Source organism: Sinocyclocheilus rhinocerous, unplaced genomic scaffold, assembly GCF_001515625.1.
Source record: "Sinocyclocheilus rhinocerous isolate Xijiao unplaced genomic scaffold, SAMN03320098_v1.1 scaffold36, whole genome shotgun sequence".
Lineage (NCBI taxonomy): Eukaryota > Metazoa > Chordata > Actinopteri > Cypriniformes > Cyprinidae > Sinocyclocheilus > Sinocyclocheilus rhinocerous.
This window is the reverse complement of record NW_015664459.1, coordinates 1,687,980-1,711,085: the sequence shown is the minus strand read 5'-3', so window position 1 is coordinate 1,711,085 and position 23,106 is coordinate 1,687,980. Positions and strand designations below refer to the sequence as shown.

At 38.9% G+C, this 23,106-nt stretch overlaps 1 protein-coding gene across 5 annotated transcripts in view; it reads left to right on the top strand.

The window, feature by feature from the left end:
* The window catches only part of LOC107730156 (protein CBFA2T3-like), a 49,085-nt gene that overhangs the window by 9,461 nt on the left and 16,518 nt on the right, over positions 1 to 23,106 (top strand). The window contains exon 1 of one of the 5 annotated variants that reach the window (XM_016540906.1): positions 10,476 to 10,539. The exons of 3 other annotated variants lie outside the window; for them this stretch is intronic. The gene's annotated coding sequence lies outside the window, so the exon portion shown is untranslated. Of the gene's footprint in view, positions 1 to 10,475; positions 10,540 to 10,630; positions 10,640 to 23,106 lie in introns of those variants that run through there. One more of the 5 variants, XM_016540905.1, reaches the window with a different exon arrangement.

The window sequence follows — 23,106 nt, the reverse complement described above, 5'->3', positions numbered from 1 at the left end:
TTTGTTGTGTTGTGGCTTGTTTCCATTGTGTTGTGCTAATTGTGTTGTGTTGCGGCTTGTTTCCATTGTGTTGTGCTAATTTCGTTGTGTGGTTTGTTTCTGTTATGTTGCGGCTTGTTTCCGATGTGTTATGCTAATTTCATTGTGTTGTGGCTTGTTTCTGTTGTGTTGTGGAGATTTCATTGTGTTGTGTACTACTTGGCCACCGTAAAAAATAGTCCTTCTATGGCCAAAGCATCAGGCTTTGAGTGCCGTCAAGAAACACTGAAAGTTGAGATTAAACTACACTCTCAAAAAAAGGTACAAAATCTGTTACTGGTGCAGAATCCTTTACAAATGTACTAATATGTACCATTTAGACACTAATATGTGCGTTTTAGGCACTAATATGTAACTTTAAAGTACTAATATGTGCATTTCTGCTACTAATATGCACCCTTTAGGAATAAAAAAGGTAAAAAAGCGTACCTTTTGAAAACATAACACCCCAGTGACCGATTTTGTAAAAAAAAATCAAATAAAAATTCTGCGAGTGTATGTATTGTAGTGAACTGACAGGATTTTACCCTCTGTTTAAAGCATTTTAATCACTCCTTTCAAGAGCTATTCTGGCTTGTTCAGGTTCTGCTCACCAGTCACTGGTCACCACTCGAGTGATTTGGGTGTGAAAAGAACACACTCCTCGTTGCAGGTAGTTCTCTCTCTTCTCTTTTCTTTGCTTAGTTTTTATCTATTTTCCATACATATTCCTGTCATAAGTAGTGTGAACACGAATAGGCAAAGTGGTATCGGCACAAAGAGAACCATTTTTGTTTGAACTTGTGTGACATGCATACTATTTGATATCTGCATTTCCCAACCCAGCACCACTGGGTTATTGATTATAAATGATTATCAACCCAAAATGGGTAAAATTAACCCAGCTTCCCTACCAAGCAGTCTCAACCCAGCATTTGGGTCAAAAAATAACCCAGAGTGTACTTTGGCAGTAATTTTTGCGCTTAAAATTTCTGTCATCAGATAAATTTTTTTTTAATGTGTCTCCACTATGACCAGAACAGGGAACTTACTATAGAAGTGCTCAACACTGAGGTGTCCATATACAATAGAGCATAAAACTGGGCTGTAGACTGTTTTATTTATTTATTTATTTTTGCTTCACCCATCCATTTTATTTAACCCCTTCTATCCCTTCTATTCAGCCATAGCTTCAAAGTGAAAGGTATAGCAGGAGTGTGTAAGCAGCATGTGTGGCCATAGAAGGACCTGACAGGGTAGGACAGGCAGGGCTATAACTCCCCAGCATGGAAGAGGGCCATAAACACTACATCAAGACCCAGGACAACCAGTGTTCCATCTCCCAGACAACCAGGAACTCATCCTGATGCTGATAGTACTCTATTGAGGTAGCAGCATAAATAAAATACATGTGAGAGAAAATATAAAAGAATTAGATAAAGTTTGAACCAAATAGAAAATGACTTTGGTATCTTGCCAATCTGAACACAGATATTGTTGAGATCTTGTTGAGTTCTCTTTTAAAACTCCAGAGGAGATGTGTAAAATTCCATTAATCTTTTTCTTAGTAGACAAATCCAAGAAGCAGGAAACCTTCTTTTTTTTTTTTTAGTTTTCATTTAGTGGTCTTTGCTAAGGCAAGCATCATCATCATCAGTGAGGAGAGAAAAAATCTGTGGGAAGAGAAAAAAAATCCTATACATTTACAGTAAAGGAGAGCCCCATACCGATATCTAGATGCATCAGAAAATTGTCACAGAGACTGATTTGGTTTCTTTATAGCAAACAACCAACAAGAAACCACACAGAAAACCCTGCTGTATAAGTATAAAAATAATAATATTTAAAAATGTTTTGTTTTCTCTTCAAATACTTTTAGTATGTTCCCCTGACCTAATCAAATTCCAGTCAACAGATATTACTGAAGCTCTAACCATCTGTTTCATCAAAAAGTTGGTATTTACTTTTCAGAAAGGTTGATGTTTTTAAGAAAAGTAATGTTGATTTTGTTTGGGGTCAGTAATATAGTTAAACAACCCAAGTAAATAACTGACAGCAGTGAACTGCTACATAATAAAATCTGAAATCTGAAAATTCATTGCTGCCATGGTTTAGATCTGGCATCTATGAGACTCCAATGTAATGTACCTTTTTTTTTTTTATTCATTTTAATATTCATGAAGGTATCAAGCTAATACTTCAGTGCTATCTGCTTGTTATTAAGGGCCTTGGGTCTTTCAGATCTCAAGCAGAACATGTGGATTAAGTGCAAGGTTAGAATACTTTCCTGACTGATGATTTTTTTTAGTAAACCAATTAAAACCGCATGTGTCAGCAGATGCATATCAGTAATGATGACATATTTGGCTGCAAATTTAGAGATTTCACAGGAATGGAGAGCTGATGAATAAGCTCTTCCCAGTCCCAAGATTTTTAGTAAATGATGCAGCCACTGTTTTCAGTGAATGTAAATAGACATCACATAAACACAGATTTTTAAGGGTGTTGACAGAATTTTTCTCAGGGTATTTTAACGTAGCTTAGAGGAAGCACAGGGGGCTGAAGCACCTCTACATACAGTTTAGAATGACTATAGTGTAAGATGTTTGTTTTTTTTGCTGTCACACAAACAATTATGCTCGCTATCTCTCGCTGTCTTTACTTCTTACCATCTACATAAAAATCACCTTAAAAAATAAAAATAATCACTTAAGGGTCCTTCATGTTGAATCTAGTTTTTTCTCTTTTCAGCCCCAATAGTGGAACAGTGGATCACAGAAGAATTCAAAGTCTTATTTTCTTTGTCTTTGATGATTCACTTAAAATTCCTTATAGCAATCTTTAAAAAAGACAAAAAAAAAAAAAACATTTCAGTAGCTAAACCTTAAAAATGCAGCCCATATGTCAGTATACGGGAAGAAATGTATCAAGATACATCTGAATCTAGTATTGATATACATATAGATACATCCTTCACAGATATCCCACAATCGTATGTGTTTCAGTGGATAGCGAATCAAATTAAATTGTCTTTTTTGTGATTAGATGCATAAAATTATTAATGTCCATTTTTTATCAGTGTATAACTCCTTTTTTGCCCAGAATAAAGCACTTTATATTAAAATTTTTCTTGTCTTTAAAATGGATTAGAATGTGCTGTAGATCATTAGACATAATGTTACACTGCCTTGGAAGGCAGTCTAAAACTAGATTTCTTAGGAGGAACCATCATACACAAAACACTGGGTAACAAGGCAATAAGGCAACTGCTTTGGGTTCAGGCACAGCCAGGGTGTATTCGCTGCAGACAGATCCTAACACTTCACACTTGATAAGTTTGAGACATTTGCCCTTGCAAGAGCAGCACAGACTGACACATCTGTAAATGTAGCCAAATTGCATTTGGCTGTAGAAAAATCCTCGAATATCTAGGTAGATATTGCATGTCCACACCAGAGCTGACCACATATCAGTACGGTGGATTAAGAATTATGGGTGTAGAGACTCAAGTCATAGAGGATTTATTTAATATCTGTGGGTATTAACTGTCATGAGAGAAGGAGAGGTGGAGCCAGTGCAATGAGGGCTGCTCTTTTTACAGGATTTCTCAAGGCTGAGAATTTTGATCTAGTGTAGTGTTCAATTCCATTGACATCAATTTACTTCATACACATACACTAAACACTGGAACACTCCCACACACATGCTTTTTTCACATGCTTGCCTTAAAGGGATAGTTCATCCCAAAATGAACATTCTGTCATTAATAACTCACCCTCGTGTCGTTCCAAACCCGTAAGACCTTCATTAATCTTTGGAACACAAATGAAGATATTTTTTGATGAAATCCAAGCTTTCTGACCCTCCATAGACAGCAATGTAACTGAAATGTTCTCAGGCCCAGAAACGTAGCAAGGACATCGTTAAAATAGTCCATGTGACATCAATGGTTCAACAGTAATTTTATACTTTACTGAATACTTTTTGTGCGCAAAGAAAACAAAAATAACAACTTAGTTTGTGTTATGAAGATGAACGAAGGTCTTACGGATTTGGAACGACATGAGGGTGAGTAATTAATGACAGAATTTAAATTTTTTGGGTGAACTGTCCCTTTAAGTCAATGCGGCGCTCATAACTCCTATTATTTGTGCGATGTAAAGTAGTAACATCTTCCCAGGTAAAACATCATATTCAATAAGAAAAAAAGTAGGTCAAATCCCATGATTTTATCCATCATAAAAAGATGTCTCTCTGCAGATGGTCAGATAGGAGTGGTTGAAAAAAAAAAATAATTTAACACAATGGTTAACGTCACAGCTAAAATGACAAACATTTATTTATTTTCTAATAACATGGACATAAATTAAATAAACTCAGAAATGTTTCTTAAAGTGACTAGGATCCTTTTTTCCCAGTTTGATTTCATGATGCTTTAAAGCATTTTCTAAGGGGCCACTGTAATAAAATGTAAAACATTTTTTTTTTTACTATTTTCCAGATGGAAGAAATTCTGTAACCATAACCAGTAATAGACTTATGTTAGAGTTGTGAATTTCTCAGAGTGTTTTGACTGGAGCCTTCTCAGGCTGACCAGGCAAGTGGAATGGTGGGACTAAAGAAGGTATGGGGCAGCTGTCTCTGTGTACTTTACACCATGGGCGCTTTCTCCAACAGCAGAGTAGCGCTAACTATGTTTGTTTACATGTCTTTACATCCTGTTATTTTTAAGGGGTGGGGGAAGAAAGGCAGATGTGCGTTTCTCATCGGCTCACCTGCGGTGACACCATCAGATCCTCCCCCTAAAACTGAGTCACAACGCCAGTGAATGGCTAGCAGGTGCGGTGATGGTTAAACAGTCAAAAATGGGGGAATCAACTGAACAAAATGGAGGGAGGGGGGTTGGAGAAGAAGTTGGTCAATTTTTTAGCAGCAGCTGTATTTACTAGAGCTTTTCCGCCAATACCTCAGAAGGAAAAATATATTCTGCATTGAATATTCTGCCCAAACCACAAGAAGAAAACGTCATATTCATATTCAAATACAGCTGAAAATGTCTGTGGAAATGCCATCTCTTATCCATATTCATAGTTGGTGCATGCGGCTCTTTGAATCACACAAGTAACTGCTCTGCTATTCAGTTGAAGTGTGCCATAGATTTTAGCTGCATGGCAAGGTCTCAGAATAAATAGTTAATGAAAAGTATAGTTTTATAAGCACCTGGTAAGCAGTCTCAAACATATTAAGTATCAGGTATACAGTGGCCTGATATATGGACACATATATGAATGTCAAAATATGAATATCATTGTATTAGATTACAAAATATCAAACCATGTGACATTTATTTTTAATGCAAAACATTTTACAAAGCATTTGTTAGATTTAAAATAATAAACCGATGGATAGGGTAGAGTGGGGGAAAACGTCTCGGGTTACTTATGTAACCATGGTTCCCTGAGGGGTTCCCCATAGCGACCCCTAGAGGACGCAGTTCGAAGTTCCACGAAAGGGAACGCCCCTATGGGATAAAATGTCCCCCTACTGTTTTTCCCAAAATAACCACAAGATAAAGTCAAGATACATTTTTATTGTAACTATGGACTACGTTGACAAAGTGATGTAGAAGTATTCACCATGAAGCTTACACTGGTGATGTACCTGAGAGAAAACGGATTTCACAGTAAATGATCTAAATTTTCAGCAAAAAGAAAAAAAAGGGGTTTAAAGCTTGTTGTTTTTTAGAACATCACAGTTAAATATGATAGTCTGTGGGGTAAAACGCCCACCAGCCAGGTGGGGTAAAATGCCCCCAGGGGGCAATGCAATTACTGTAGTTATTCTGTTCTGAGCATCAAATCTTTTGTTTTTCTATCAAATATATTCTAACTAGTTGGTTGAATAAAAATATCTGGACTTTGTTTAAATTATGTTTAAAAATTACCTAAAGTTAGCATCAGGTATCTAGTTAGCTAGCCAGCATCAACTTACAATTTTTTTCAAATAGGTTATAATTTTGTAATTCATAATTATTGATTATATTCTTTTTAATTTTAAGCTAAAACTGTCTCTGATAAACTCTGATTTCGCTGTAAATGTATAAAGCAAATTGCTTTGTAAGACTGGGGGGCATTTTACCCCACCCATGAGGGCATTTACCCCACACCTGTGGGGCAAAAGGCCCCCTTAGTACAAATTTTATTTTTGTTAAAAATCTAATAACATGAAAACTCTGGACATTTTTCATACTTGGTTTATAATTTATGTCATTGTCACTAAAACTATGATAACTTTTCTGAACCCATTAAACCCCCCCCCCCCCCCACCCCACCCCCCACTCTACCATAAACAGTTCAAAATGAAGACAAAATGTATTTGGACACTCTGAGGTTGTCAGATGCTAGTGGAACATGTCCATAGAACAATATAGCCTAATGAACTACACTTCATGGCTAAACTTGAGGTGAACTAATTTACATCCCCTAAAAATCACACTGGGACCAGTGAAAATATTAGCAAAAATGGCTCATTTAATAAAATTTGTTTCCACATGTCACTTGCTTTAATATTTGAAATTAGTATTATACTACACACATTGTTTTACCTCAGAAATAAAACGATATGTATAGGCCTATAAAGACAGTAGCTGACAGTTATAAAAGTTACTGAAAGTAAGGACCGTCCATCAACAGTCTACACTTAGACAGAATGTTTAAATGAAGCACATGATGCTCCTGAAAAATGAAATGCTCAGTTTGTAACTATGTTAGAAAAACATTATATCTCCCATCTGATTTGAATGCCCTCGATCGGGCTTCGGGCACCAGCTGCCTGGCTGTCAATTGCCTGATGAATGCGAGAGTTTGGAACTGAGGAACTGATATGGGGAAACAGCGGCCCCTAGCGGTGCGCTGTCAAAACGCGTTTAAAAACCTGGCAAAAACGCCCGGCGTTGTGGAAGGACCATCAATAAGGCTCTCTCATGAGAATCAATCTGACATTTTTATCAGAGACAGGGACAGTGCTTATGATCCCTTAAGAATTGCAGAAAATTGTGGGCACATCCTAATTATGTTAATAGCAAGTCTATTAAAAATGTGATATGAATTATATTAGGAATCCTCAATATCAGAGGGGGTTATACAAGATCAGCTAAATTATGAATGAACAGATGGTAATAGTTCTCCCAACCTCTAAATGTCTAAAGGTGAAACCGCGCTGTGGCCACAGACTATCCTTAAACATTACCACCAAATAGCCCTTATAGCTTTTACAGGCAAATATCCCTGCTGCATGCACTAAAGCACCTAAGAGAAAGCCATTCATTCATCTGGAGTGATTATTCAATTTGCTTTCATGCCATCTTTAGTAGATTTATATAGAAGCGTCAGTATGTGTGGTTAAGTCAAATGGCTCTGAGGAGACACTGCTTTCCATTGGTAGATATGGAGAACTTGTTTGATTGGTTTTGCAGCTTCTGGCGAGGGTCTTTGTAGTCGGTCTTACCTGCTCACTGTCTACACTTAAACCTGTTCAGAATGTTGATAAAGCCTAAAATAGCCTACACGTGCTTAAAAAATTTAAAACAAACTGCTAGAAAATTTACAATAGTTTTTTTTAACCAAACTTCATACACTTTTTTTTTTTTAGTAAAAAACAATAATTTGGAAAGCCAAATAAATTTGACCACGGTTTAGAAATCCTAAAAAAAATGTAAATCGAAGTTGCTTTAGATATTATAACTTTAAACTTCATGATTTGCACTAACTGGGTGTCGCACTAGTTTTGAAATAGAAGTGTATTTCAAACTGTCAGTGCAACACCCAGCACTGATCTGCTGAGAATTCATAAAGGCTCACAGTTACTATCATGCAGTCATGTGGAAGGTGTCAGTTTTTATGGTTGTGGTATATATCTTAAGTTTACTAGTATATAGGACGCCCGCATTCAGGTTGGGAAAGCGTGTCCTTGTGGCAGTGCTCTGCAATGGGAGCAGGGACATGGTGTGCACTGGAGGTAATTATTGTAATTTGAGTGCGGGTGCAGGTGAAGTTTGCCGTCTCGTAATTAACGAGAGGAGCAGATGGCGGTGGGCGGAAGATGGGTGCAGGCAGACGGCCGGCAAAGCAGCAGGGGGAGGGAGGAAGAGAGAGCGAGAGAACTAGGGGGTGGGGTCAGGCACTGATCAGTAAGCACTGGCACCTGATCGGTCAGGTAGCCTGACTGTCACCTGCAGGAAAGACCTCTAACCCCGCGACACGTGGCAGCACCTCACTTAAAATGCCAGTTTATACAAGTTTACCTCTGGCACAAAAGCTATACTATGGGAAGAGTTACTCAAATTCATAAATAGAAGTTTTTTGTAGTTGCGCAGTGGTTTGTGTATTGGTTGGTGACATAAAAAGGGCTTTTGTGTTTATACTGTAGGTATGCAGATTCGAATCTGGCATGCAACATATCCTGATCTTGTTGAGTAGTGCATGTGTGCACAAAAAAGGGTTGTTGTGCTCACAGGTACACAGTTTTAAATCCTACAACATGTTCTAGTGACATAGTGGGTAGTACATGTGCTTGGAGAGCACAAAGAGCCAGATGCAGGTTCGAGTCTGACCTGCATCATATCTCAAACATATTTCCTCTATTTTCCCCTCTACCTTCCTGTTTTACTTGGCTACACTGTAAACAAAAATTCTGTTAAAAAAAAAAAAAAAAACCAGAAAAGGTATTGGTCGTTTTACATAAGTTTACAGACATTTCCTTTAAATGTAAAGCACAACATGATGTGATGCGTAATTCAAAATACGGGTAAAACACCTGTGAAAAATATTTACCTAAAATTCCTCCATATTAACATTTAACAGTATATTTTGCTCCGCTTTTATGTAGACATTTAAGAGTGTATAAATTAAATACAAAAAAACAATTAATATTTGTATGATATATTTTGGATTTCTCCAAATTGGATTACCTTATTTATGTAAAATCAACATTGTGTTTTACAAAAATGTAATTTTAATTGAAGTGAATTTGCGATCTATCCATCCCAGTGTCTAGAGAGTTGTCAGATCACACACTGATCCTAATTCCTATAATGCATTAATGCAATTGTGCAGTCGCATGAGTCCTGAGCAGGTGGGGACGTCCACAAGGTTTAGAAGTGAGGTTTTTGAACGTGTTTTGTTTATTTGTTGATGTCTTTAGAAGAGCTCAGTAGAGATGATCCTGGTCTATTATCTACATTAGCTGCCAGAGAGAGCACTTATGTGTCACTTATGTCCTGGTGTGAGGAAATGATTCTCAGACTGAGTAAAAGATCTGGGTCTTTTTTCCTTTCTTTCCAAAGTTGCATGTATTTGAAGGAATGCCTTCCAGATCCACACTGGAAAAGTGCATAAAATTACAAAATCATAACAGCACAGTGTGCACCACAAAACCAATGTGTGTGTGTGTGTCACAGATAAAGGAAGAGACTAAGGTTATGTTCACACTGCGAGTCTTAGTGCTCAATTCTTATTCTTATTGCTCAGATCTTGTTTGTTTGGCTGTTCACATTATTTTCAAAATGTGACTAATATCAGACTTGAGGGTGAACTGGTCACAGTCATAAACTGACTTGCATGCCCAAAAGAACAATAACAAGCAATCAGCATGCTGCCATATGAAAGTAAATATGGAAGCCAGCGTTTATGCATTCATTTATAAGCTGATGTGCCGCGGAAGCCAGAGAATTTGTGCGCAGGTGATAAGGAGAAGTAAAGATAAGGAGTAAGAGAGCAATGGTTTTTCATGTACTTTTCCTTAAAGTTTTGCTTGTATAGAGCTGTTGTATAATACTTGTAACCACCTTACTGTCCCATCAATGATTACCTTCTCTGCTGTCTTTCATATTCACAGAGTGACTAAAGAACTACTGGTATGTAAAATCTTTGTAGTGACTCTCAGAATTGTCACGAACGTCCATCTAGAAAGATGTATAGTCACATGAATTCTGATATGACTGTTCAGACTGAGATCGCATTGCAAAATGGACCTGTGTCTAATTTAGGACCACATGTGGAAGTGGTCCAAATAAGAATTGAAAAGATCAGATTCCAAGTGGTTTGTGCTGCTCACACTGTAATGGGGAAAAAAAACAGATCTGACAAAAACTCACAAAACATAGGATTTGGGCCACTTTTCCCTGCAGTCTGAATGTATCCTAAGAGAAGAGACTCAATCAGTCCAAATTTAACATCAGATGAATGACATATTTGATTGGCCTTTTAGTTAAGTGAGGTGCTGATAAATATACTCACACGATCACAACATTTGCATTCCAGTGTGTCTCAATACTTACTCAGGGGTGAAGGCTCTGTTATGGCAAATTGTCCCAGCAGTCCATCCGGTTGTCCTACCGTGGCAACCCCGGGCTCCCAGTGGGAGTGCCAGTGAAAGGGAGCAGCAGGGATGGGCAAGGGGGCAATTGCCATGGTTTCAGCCCTGTTTATTCCTCCAAACAGTGGGAAAGATGGCGACGGTGTGGTGAGCGCATATGTTTGACATTACTGTGACATGGCGGCCTCTCTCGGGAGAAGGAGAATGTCAGAGAGCAGAGAAGCCGGCCAGCTTCCAAACATCTGGGGTAACAAAAAACACATTGTAGGAGCTGGGAGTTTACTCTGAGAGAGAGAAACCACATCACTCTCAAATACACTCACTCTACTCGTTCTTCCCTTTTCACATGTGTTCTCACAAGTAAAGGTGTTGTCCTATCTTAATGACACAATAGGTCAGATTTAGAAAGATAAATGCATGTAAAACGGAGAAAGCTGTATACAAGCCATAGTAGATAGACTTGCCTATTAGCATTAAGTCTGGTCCACACTGCAACTTATTCTGGCCAAGACCCACCCACTTAGACAGGAAGAGACTGCTTGATTGACATGTGAAGTAACCATGTTGAAGAGTGAGTAAATCATAATTTTTTAAGAGCAAAACTGATTTGCATATCTTTAATACTGATAAGAAGTTCGTAAACATTGTCAAATCAAGTGATTAGATCTTGACGTTTGGGATGCACCGAATATTCAGCAACCGAAATTATTTGGCTGAAAACAGCAAAAAAATCTCTTTCGATGCTCGGCCGAATAAGCGAAAAGGCCGAATAATATGTACTGAACAATGACTAACGCGATCAAACAGAGGCACGCACTAACGCAGCAAACATGTCTGCAGTGTGAAAGTATTAAAAACTATCAGAGAAAGACGCAGAAATCATTACAAGCACGAAGCACCGACAGCGAGAGACTGTTCTGCATCACATGTCTCCGATGAGAAGAAGAGGTGGCTGATGCTGGTGGTTAGGCTACTGTATGATGATTGAAATCGCGAAATGGCCTCAAACGATTAGTAAATAAACTGCAGAATGATATATTTTCTAATGCAGGCACGAATTGCATGTATTCTGACAGCGCTGCACAAGCTCGCAGCGCCAGGGTTCAAAGTCCAAAGGTCAAGGAAAATCTGCGCTGAAACTGTTACTTACTCATCAGTTGCTCAGTAACATTTTTGTGAATTTTTTAAAGGCATGTGACAATGCGATACGTGCAACAAACATCTTCCCAAATTCGTAATGAGAATCGTTTATAAATCTGCATGCTGTTGTCAACAAAAAGAGATCTTCCTGCGGGTTTCTGCCAAAATAAAAGCCGAGAAAAAGCAACAACTCCATCAACATTCATAAATTATAGTATTGTAATTTTACTGTTGTTCTGTAAAATAAAATTAAAAAGTAAGACAATAATAATGATAATAATAATTACCCTACAACAGCTCTATTAATACATTTATTATAACATTTACACATAGTGTTCAAATTGGGATCTGTAATATATTCTGTTAAAAAAATAATAATAATTTCTACTCAGCAAGGCTGCCTTTATTTGTACAGTAAAAAAATACATGCCTGATTCAAGTCTCAAAAATGGCCAAAAATATTATTTAACTAACTTATTAATTTTAAGTTAAATTGTGCTTTGTTGGTATAATGTCTGCTAGAATGTTAAAAAATGTTCAGTGTTTAGTAAATATTTTTAAATTGTTGTTTTGTAATTAATTTTCTTTTTTGAAAAGCAGGACAAAACAGTAAAAAGCAAATTTTGGCTATTGAATTTATGCAATGGTGAAAAAAAAATGGCAAAATAGACCTACATGGGGGAAAAAATTTGAAAAAACGTGTTTTTCGGCCTTCGGCCCAGTGTTTCATTTTGTTTGGCTTCGCTAAGAATTTTCATTTTGGTGCATCCCTACTTGACGTGTTCATTGTCTCCCATCCGGCTGACAGAAATCTCCCAGAAATTGAGTGAAAATAGCCAATCAGGTTAAAGCTTGTACTTTGAGAAAGATACTGAGAGTGCAAGTGACATAAACTTCTCAAAGAAACGAGAGACTGCTCAGGCTGATTTTGCTAGATTGTTGGAACCTCATTTCCTTCTAATGAAAAACAGATCTGATCTGATCAAATAGGGAACATTGTAAACCTCTTTGAGAAATAGCTCCCACTATGAGTTGGCTTGTTTTGTTTGGATGATAAGCGAACTCTTGCTAAATAAGAAGGTGGAAAAAAGATTGGAGGATGTAAGGATACATTGCAAGTGGAAGTATGGCTGAGAGACAGGGCACCAGCTGGAGTAATCCCTGCTGGTAGAGGGGTTTATTAATCAAACAGTGTGGAAGTTCATATCACCGCTCCTGTCTGTGATAAAGCTAGTTCCTCACTTCCTCTCTCGCCCTCAGCCAGTTACTTATCACACAGTTCTAAGTGGTAACTACAGATGAAGTTCAGTTATTAAACCCTCACACACACATACAATTCTCCTCACAATGATGTTAAAGTATTGAGAAGGGGCTTTGGGCTGGATTGGGGCTGGGAGACGTACGATGTAGCGTATTTGCACAAATTAAAGCGGCCGTTATCTCATGGAAACAGAAGCAGAGTGCCGGACTATCTTGTCATTGTTGAAATGGGTTTTGAGCTGAATTTTACTGCAGCTCCAGTCTCTTACGAAGACCTTAATCTAACGCAGGGGTCTCTTTTGATAAGTTATTGTTCCACAACCAGGGATCCACCAGAAGGAAGTTTAATTTCCATACAAAAAAAGGAACATTTTCAAAGCGAATGGAATTGGAAGAAACATTTTTGTTGATACCAGAATGTTCCAGATGGAGGAGGGGTGGATACTTTTAAGAGGATGTTCCTATATGGAAATGAATATAAATTCCTGCAGAGACTTTATAGTTTTGAAAGTGTCTATTAAGAGGGATGAAAAAGAATACTGAAAGCTGCATCGATCACACTCTGGACAGAGAAAGACAAGGACATTGAATAAACTTTCATTATTATTAGGGCATATTTAGTCATTGCCAGTGAGCCTAAATTGTTACCTATGTATGCAGCCCACTAGGTTTTGGAACAAAGACTTATGTTAATTTATTTTTTATTTTATCATTTTATTCTTCTTAACTATTTTTGTGTAATAAAAGTTCCTTCATTAATTTCCTGCCTTTTTTGTTTGTTTTAAATTTCCTCTTTGTTTATGCTGCAATGTTTTGTTTTGTTTATTTGATTTGACTTTATAAAATTCTATCATTTTGTATACTTGTTTTAATCCATTTGTATGTTATATTACGTTAAATAATTCACAATAATTTAAAACTTAAATTTAATTGAAATTGAGAGTCAGTATAAAGCAGATGTAACATTTATGTAGGCTATAGATAAACAGAAAGTTGTTTAGGGCAATGTCAACTAAGAAAGAAAAAAAGAGAAATTTTAACTAAAAGTAATTATGTATGTGCAATCACTGAGAGTGTTCAAATTCAATTACTCAATACTATTAACTGTTACCGTTAATTATTCAATACCATTGTGTATGTCAATGTAACATCTGTACCTGTCACTGTACCATTGTACTACTTCAGCAATTTCATAGAAAAAGAGAACATTAATAAATATATAGATTATGTATATATTTTTGTGTGTTTTTGCATGTGTCTGAGTTGGGCAGGTTTCAGTCTTTTGTGCTCCATAAATCAGCAAGCTGTAATGACGCAAGAGCCAAAGCAAACAAGAGCAGTACTAGGCTACAGCTGGCCATAGCCTAAGAGAAAGAGAAAGAGAGAGAGAGTGAATACTGCGGAGAGACAGCAGCTGTCAGGCCCCGCATCGTGCACCTGTCACACAGGAAGTCAGGGCCTGCCACTATTTCCTGGATACGCCTCCTCAGCCAAACACTTCTGCTGTTTCCTCAGAGTATATAAGGGAGAGGGAGAGAGAGAGAGAAAAAATAGATAGTCATCCTAGTCAGGGAATTAGGATGAAAAAAGGAAGAGGAACAGAGTATGTGTGCTGTCTGCATACACTCATTAGAGCCAGATCCTGACTTATACAGGACTGCGAAATAGAAATATTTTAGAATTAAATACTAGCACATTGCAAACTGTGTAGTGTGTGGTGTATATTGCTGTTGTAGTTTTACTACAAGAAATATGGTACAATGCTATTCAGTGTATATTGCTGTAAATGAGAAACACTGACCAGCAGAAACACACCCAAGCACTCTTTGCGTTCATTTACATTTTTATCCTTCTCCCAGGTAATAGTCATCCATGTGACAGGATGTGACATCACTTCTAGCGCAGTAACAGATGGTGAGCATGGTGGCATGGCATTATAGCCACTCTTGTTTTTCTTCCAGTCATGTGAGCAGGGGATCTGTGGTGTGTGTGTGTGTGTGTACAGGTCCTGTGTGTTTTGCTTGGCACGTGTCCTCTTTGTTTGTTAGGATTGTCAAGGCGGGTCCTCTGGAGGGCTTCTGTATCTAATTCCCCAGCCGCCCCTCACGCTGCCTGTATGCAATTAACAGAGTAATTAAAAGCTTGATGAGCTAATTGGTGTTGGGTGAAGCTGCAGGTGTTTTGATTGGGGAGCTTGTTTGTGGAAGTGCGGAGAGCAAACAGATTCCTGTCATAGATCATTTTGTCTTTTTTTCCCCCACTATTAAAGTAATACACGAGTTTAGGGAAAGCGTAGCTATTATAACTGTTTATCAGCCTTGATGGGAAAATTGTAATGGTTCCGTAATGATCATTCTTGTAGGGCTGAAGGACAAGCATGTCTTATTATTTGTCCAAGCACCAATAAAACAGTCATTAGAATTATGACTCTCCTAGAAGAACAAAATTGTTTCATTATATTGTTTAGCTTTATCTTGTTTCCTAACTTAGCTTCTGGTATCAAGCCATTCGTCCACAAAACCGCAGCACGATTTGACACAATAATAGACAATCAGAAGATATTTGATGTTTAGTGTGCGGTTATGAAGAGAGAAATTTTAAGCCAGTTAGATTCTACAGTTGGTCCACAGACCAATAGAAACCTCATTGCTGGTTGCGGTCCCTTCTGTCAATTGGTGCTAAAGTGAATGTCGTTTAACCACTGCGACAAGCAATGTGCAACAAAACGATTTGCCCATTGTGAAATCTTACTGGCTCAATATTCTGTTACGCTTAAATGTCAAACATTGTTTGATTGGCTGTGATTTTGTCACTGTCAGTGAAGACAGAAAAAGGACTTGGCGGTCAAAAGTTGCTGTATGTCACATCTATTGTCTTTCACTTTCTTCTACTTCTTTTACACATTTGCTTTTTCTTGGGTGTCTTATCTTTCCCTCTTGCTAAAGAACTTTCTCTCTTTGAATATCAGTTGACAGATGTGTTGGCGATGGCTGTATGCCTGCAGTACTCTTGGTCCCCAGGTGCCTGAGCTGAGTCTGAGGACGTTCCTATGTGTGTGCTTGTGAGAGTGCGTGACAGTTAGTGATGTTCAGGTGTGTGAGCTCAGAACAGCAACACACACTGTGAACACACTGCCTCCGCCTCAAGCACAACGGTTACTTCAGGCAGCACAGGAAACAACTACAAACGCAACAAGTCCACAGATGGGTGGAGGGACATGAGAGTCAGAATGTTGTCTTGGACCTTGAAACATACAGATTTCTCCACTTTAAAACACCCACTAAAAAACTCAGACCACTTAGATGTACCTAAACAACAAGCACCTCTTTTTGTGCATGCATGTTCCATATTCCTAATGAAGTGGCCATACACTCTCTGCATCTCTGCATCTCGACTGGTGCCCAGCGCTGTCCTAACACACTCCAGATGGGCCGAGATGGGGAGTTGTTCTTGGCACGTCCCGGCTCGGCTGAATGTCACAAATACTTTCCTTTATTTAGGAATGGCTAAGGCCGGGCGGCTGAGGAGAGGATAGGAGGGAGTAGGGTAGAGAGCAGCTCAGCAACATCTGGATTTTATTAGCAGCCATTGGGAGAAATCTGAAAAGGAAGTTTTTTTCTCTCTTGCCTTTTGGGGTAGTGCTGGGCTTTCCAGAACTCTGGCCACTGATGAAGCCTTCCCTGCGGAGAACAGATGGCACAGAGACTTCAGTACAATTTTATCAATATTCACAATAATATTCAAGCAAGTATGAGTGAAAAAGTGAGACCTCTAACTACGCCATCTTGTGTTTTGGATGCATGCGTCCCAGGTTTCATAATTTGCCTGACCAGCAAGACTTCCTTAATCAATTGGCTTGACAAAAAGACAATGCTGGTAGAGTTTTACCAGCAATATTCAGGATGGTTATTCTGGTCCATCAGCTATATTGTTCACACACCACACCAGCCTGAACCAACAGGGTAAGAGGAAAGTACCTTCTGAAGTAGACCCTGACTTTGACAAGTAGGTTCCTGAATCAATATACTTGTTGGCCAGTGGGGTCAAGGTTTGGCAGGTTAGCTTTGGCAATTAACCCCTGTTAGGAGATGCCATAATGAACCATTCTATCACTGGGAATGCTTATGGATAGCTTTCTCCAGGTATTGATATTGCTTTAATTTCAGGTAGAGGAAAAGATAGGAAACAGAGGAAAATGGTTGTAGTTAAGGCTAGGGTTAAGACTACGTCTTTCTCCCAGTAATGTTGCAAAGATGTTGATCCAGGAATGCATCCTTCTTGGCTAAATCAGGATAAACCCATTGAAAGTGTGTTATCTGTTTTTATTATTTGTCAATAAAATTATATATAAAATTATCTGTCAATAAACAGGTTTCCTTTCGTTATGTTCATAAAGTGTTATAGTCGAGCTGACTTGAGATATTCCCCTCTTACCACTTTCTGGATGAGGTGAAACCCAAGAGAACAGCGTTTAGCGAATGTCTGCTTCCTCATAACAGAAGGATATGAGGATCTTTTTGGAACTGCGACAAGAGAATGTGTCTCTACACTCTTTAACACAACTGTACTGTGGTTATACATGCACCATTTTTGGTGACCCCAGCATTCTTTCCCACACACACGTACATGCTGGACATCTCTCTCACACACATACATATACAGAGTCTCAGGGCCCAGGGGTCTGTTCAGCTTGTGACTAAATACGCATTTATTGCCATCTGAATGTTTGTTTTCTCAAAACATATTTGCTCAGCTGAAGACGCCTGCTTAGGCTCACAGAGAGTGTGTGTTTGTGTGTGCGTGCTCTCTCACCCTGTTTTTATTGTACTATGAGTGGATGAGTTGTAAATAAGTAAAAGATAAGCTCTCTTGTTCAGTGTGGAGACCACATGATGCTGGCCAATCAGATATACTGTAGACAAACTGACTTTCAAAATCTGTTTCAAAACCTAATGAGCTGACTTACTGTCTACTACCTACATTAAATAGGCAGGTGCCTTCTAAAGGGGCATCCTAACTGAATTGGAACCCCATAAGTGACTGATTTGAAAGGTTCTGTATGCAACTCAACTCTGATTCCAACTCGACAATTGATTCTAGTGGAGGTTGATGTTAGCAAGAATCCATTCTTGATTAGATTACAGATATTTCCTTTCAACAATGAATGAAATTTGACATTGGCACTTGACATTTGTCTCTTTTTTGTCCCCTGAATACATTGCATTACTTTCTGGGATTGCTGCAAAGGACACATGCAAGCCTACCTTAGATTTTGGCTAAAATAAGATACAGTATACCTTTTGGAATAGCCTTCGCCTTGAAAGCGCACATAATGTATGATGCGGTCTAGGTAGTCAGCTCAGTAGAGCTAGCTACTCACCTCCCATACTAGTTCCCATACTCGTTCACACGGTCTCCTACAAAGGCCTCTTCAGGGGAAAGCCTCATGTCTGTCTTGGGATATTGTCCAGTCAGATCCAAGCCTTAGGGCAATGTCTGTTTCTTTACCATAAAGATTTTAGAACATGGGCTCCAATCCAGGGGTCCACTGAGGAGCTTTGGGTGATCATGAGGAGAGATGGTGGGATGGCTGGGGAGAGGGATAGCGGATGGACAGGTCTTGAAGTGCTGGCCAGGGGTCGAGGGCTGTAATCCTGCTGTTTTGATGAGAGGCCTCTGTTTGTGTGGACTCGGCAGCGGCCTGATGGGGAGCAGATGTGGGAAGGCAGGCGGTCGGGCACAGAGCCAGAGCAGCTGGGAGAAATTAAAAACAAGAGCATTCCTAGAGACTCGGGGAATTACAGAGGGGTGGAGTGGAGGGGGTTAGATACAGGGACAGGGAAAAGAAGCCATGTGAAGAGAGAGAGGGTTATCTCAAGGGGCTTTTCATTGTGTCTGAGTGAAAGGTAGCTTTGTACAGACTGATGGTCGGAACAAGTGCCAGTGTGAGCGAAGAACCACATCTCACTCACATGTACCTAGATATCTAAATGGGGTTATATGATAGACTTCTGTTGTTTTTATATAAATCTGATTATAATGTCAACAGACGAACCTAGCCTGTAATCCTGTCCTTAAAAGAGATCTTTGTGTTTTATAGGCTTATACATTTGCCTCTTTCTCTTATATAAGCAAACACAAAACATTACTTTTTTTTATTTATGAATTATTTTATATTTGAGGATATCCCTAGATGTCTCCAAAGAGAAGTTCTGCCAGATTTAGCTAACTTCTAGCTAAGTATAGCTAAGTAAAACCCTCTACATACACACATCTCACAAACTCTAAAAAGAGCAAATCACAGAAACCGGAATTCTGGGCTTGTCATTATATGATGGATTCTTGTGTGTTTGGATCTTTTACTGAAAGCAAATGTCTGCTGATCTCAAAAGACTCCAAAAAATCTTCCGAATTACAAACTGGAGCGCTTTTGTGGTTTGCTTTTTCAATCTGATTATAGCACACAAAAGCAGATGGACAAGGTTAATTTTAGCTGTCCTATAAGTGTGCGTTTTCCTTCAGACATCAAGCATATGGCCAAGGCGACAGCCCAAAGAGACTGCTTTAACATCATTACAGAATCACAGCATTGAGGATCAAATCACACATCTGTAGGAGGTCTATTAAAAGCGTATTGCTCTGTGAGCTAGATCTATTTGGCTTATTGATCTCTCAGTATGGCTCTTCCATCTCATGCAGATATGTGAGTGACTGAATGTGTATTATTTTTAAGACAAGAAGGTACCCACAGGATCCCCCAAACCCCCCCCCCAGAAGTTATCTTTATAGCTCTTAATGGAGTTCTCAGTCTTTTCATTTAAATATAAATGTATCTCAGATGTTTCTTGTAAAAGAAAGCCTGCAATGTCTAAAAACACAATTCTAAAATTGAAATAAAGAGTGTGCCTCATGCCAAAAAATATTGTTAAGTAGACACTGGATGAAAAAAATGTAGATTACTTCAAGATCTGGTGAAGTCTTGTAATAAATCTATATATCAAAATAAAAATAAATTTGCCAATATATAACTACAGTATAATTAAAGTTGTCTGAAATCAAATGATAGCTTTGTGTGAGGAAAATCACTCTCTGTCTCTCAAAAACGGAGAAAAAAAAAGTCATTTTCCCTTACTAAAGGTGGAAACATAGTTGTGAGCAATTGAATGTGCTGCTTTTACAGACGATTAAGCTGTCATAAATTTGAATCTTCTTTTCAGTTAGCATTGTCTCTTTTTGTATCTTACCTAGTATTCCTTTGTTTGGGCATTATGGAAGCACAGATGGTCACAGAAGGGGCTCATACATGGACTTTCTAATGTATTAAAAGTTAAATCCAGTGCCCGGTGTGTGTGTGTGTGTGTTGTGTGTGTCCTACGGTGTCCTTTAGCTGGTCAGATTAATCAGATATCTGTAATCCCACAGTGGATACAGGCAGAGCAGGGCAGACTTGCCTCTCTTCCCGTGTGTTCACTTATATTTGACAGCCCCTCTTTCTCAGTCCTCTTGTGGGAGTTCATGCCACTGCAGCCAGGTCATGGCAACTTCCACAATCCCCCGAGAATGCATGCAGGAATTACCATGTGCTGCTCCCCTAAAAGCAAAGTGAAAGGAAGATTATGGCCTGTTTTTCTGTCAGGAAGTTTTAAACCAGCAGCCCTGAGAGGGAAGGGATTTTATTCATCTCTTTAAGCTTAAATAATGTCAAAACACAGAAATGACTTCCTACTTATAACCTCTCAGAATATATATTGTATCAGCCATTGGCCACACTGCTCTCTAGATGTTGACATTGACTCCTATTGAATACTAACATTAACATTACCTCAGGTCATGTGTGACTGATGTGTGTCTGTGTGAATGCTTGCTGGCCTGTTCTTTGTTTAATGGCCCCTCTGAGGCTGCAAGCTGCTGGACTGAGTGACAGATGGACAGGCAGGGCTTGTGGCCTTAGCAAGATCCCTCTCTACCTGTCTGCATTTGGCAATGTCAGGGACAGTGATGCACAGAGCAGTGCACCGTTAGCCCCGCACGGCAGGCCAGCTTGTGCCTATTTTGGTCAGCATGGCATTAGTCCTAATACCTTGTTATGTTTATTGCCCTGGGGCACCAGTCAATCTTTAAATGAGAATTAAGAGCTAATTTCTCTTTTCACATCCCCTCTTTGCACATGTTTTATTGTTATTGCTATGTTATTGTTATTTTACTGTTCATGTAATGTTCTACATGTATCGTTCTTTATTAATGTTTCAAGACAATTGCTTTGTCTCAAATGTTGGTGATAGAAAGAACCCCAAACCAGAGCTCCCAAACCACTAAACAGATTGCAATTTTTCTGAGTAAAACAACAAATGATAAATCCTGTCATGTGCATTTTAATTGAAAATTGTGGTCCTGACCAGCTGTAACTGCAATAATCAAAATTTTGTTGGCTCGATTTCCATTTCTGTCACAATGCACTAAGTAGCTCCGCCCATCATGAAATGTCATTGGACTAAAGTGCCGTTCTGTACAGGTATTAGATATATTAATGCAGCTTTCAAGTCCTCAAAATTAAATTTCTGAATGATGTATGATGTGTTTACTTGAAGGCAGTGTAAGCATCAAATATGTTATAATTACTTCGCATTGCATTTTTGTTATTAGTAAGGACAGACTGTTACCTGGTGGTGGAAAATTGTAGCATGACACCTGTTTAGAACACACTATATGATTGAGGATCAGGAAAACACAAAATGTTGTGCTCCTCAGGACCCTCAGCATGTCCCCTGAGCCGAGGTGGCCCCTAACCCACAGACCAGCCTCATACCCTGTCACCCTCCTGCAGCTGTCATCCCTCTAAGGTCGAGCACCAATTATCTGGCTGTTAGTAGTTTGGCTGTGACCCTGTATGTTTAGTTATTTTTGCACATGACATCTCGGCCAGGCGGTGGGGGCTTTCTCAGAACATGGCCTGGGCTGGTAGCCCCAGCATATGGTCAGGGTGTTGTGCTGTTTTTCGGGAGGTCTATCTGACTGAAGGTGACATTGGAGAGAAGTAAGGGCAACTGATCCACAGTGAGTGACAGCACTGAGACAAGAGGCGCCTGTCAGAGAGCCTGCTGCTCAACACATGCTTCTGTACAGGCTCACACACACATCGCAACATATAGGTGAAACATGCACATGCTTAATGTTTACTTTTGTGCATTTGATAAGCCTATGCTAACAAAAAAATTGTCATGGTATAATACTGTTTTTATGGATATGCATTATTGTAATACTGTGTTTTTTGGAAATACAATTTCCACAGTTTTTTGAAGTACCATAATGTACTAAATACCATGGTATATGAATTTGGCAATTATAATTTATAAGAAAATAAAAAATACCAAATACAAGATCTTTAAACAATCTTATGGACTGTAGAATAAATGAGCATTGAAGTTTTTTTCCTCTGTGTTTGTGGCATCTGAAGCATCCTTCTTAGCGACAGATGACGTTAAGGAGTAGCAAATGTGAGCTGTCACCAATAATGCTGTGTGCTAATCTCAGTACAATCTGATGGTACTTCTTTTGGAATATCTGTGCTTTCAAACACTATTGCACACACATACATTGGGTTTTATGAGGACTCTCAACAGACCATAGTTTTTTAATACTGTACAAACATTCTGTGGTTTTTACAGTAACATTACATTACAAACAAACAATAAATAATAGTGTTTTGTCATTTAGTATGATCTTTATAAACTGTTTTCCTCATGGGGACCAGCAGAAATTTCAGTTTTATTATCCATGTGTGGGGACATTTGGTAGGACACAACGTAGGGAATACCTGGACCACATACTCACACACACAGAGAGACATATTACATCTTATCTTAACACTGATCTGATCCAACACAATCCAACAACTGTTGGTGTTCGCTGGTGTTTGTTGGGGCAGTTATGCTTTAATAGTTTTGATTGAAGGCATGGACCCATAATGAACTACATTTCCATCCCATAACTGACAGCGATGAGTGTGCTATACAGGAGAAGATAGAATTGGGAGATCAGCATGTGACACTATGGTTAGGGAGCTGGGTGGACAAAGGGATTGTCACGTGACCAATGCGGGCCAGGCGGACAAGAGTGAGGAAGACTTGCCATGTTTGGTCCCTCAGCGAAGCAGAGATGAGGGTCGTTGTGAACGCAGCCTTGTTAAAAGTGTTCAGCACCGTGATGGACAGCAGCAGATCCAGCTGCACTTGTCACTGGCTGTCAAGAGCCTGTCCATCCAGCACACAAGAGTGGACAACAGGCGGGGGAGCGGGTGGGGGGTGTAGGACATTG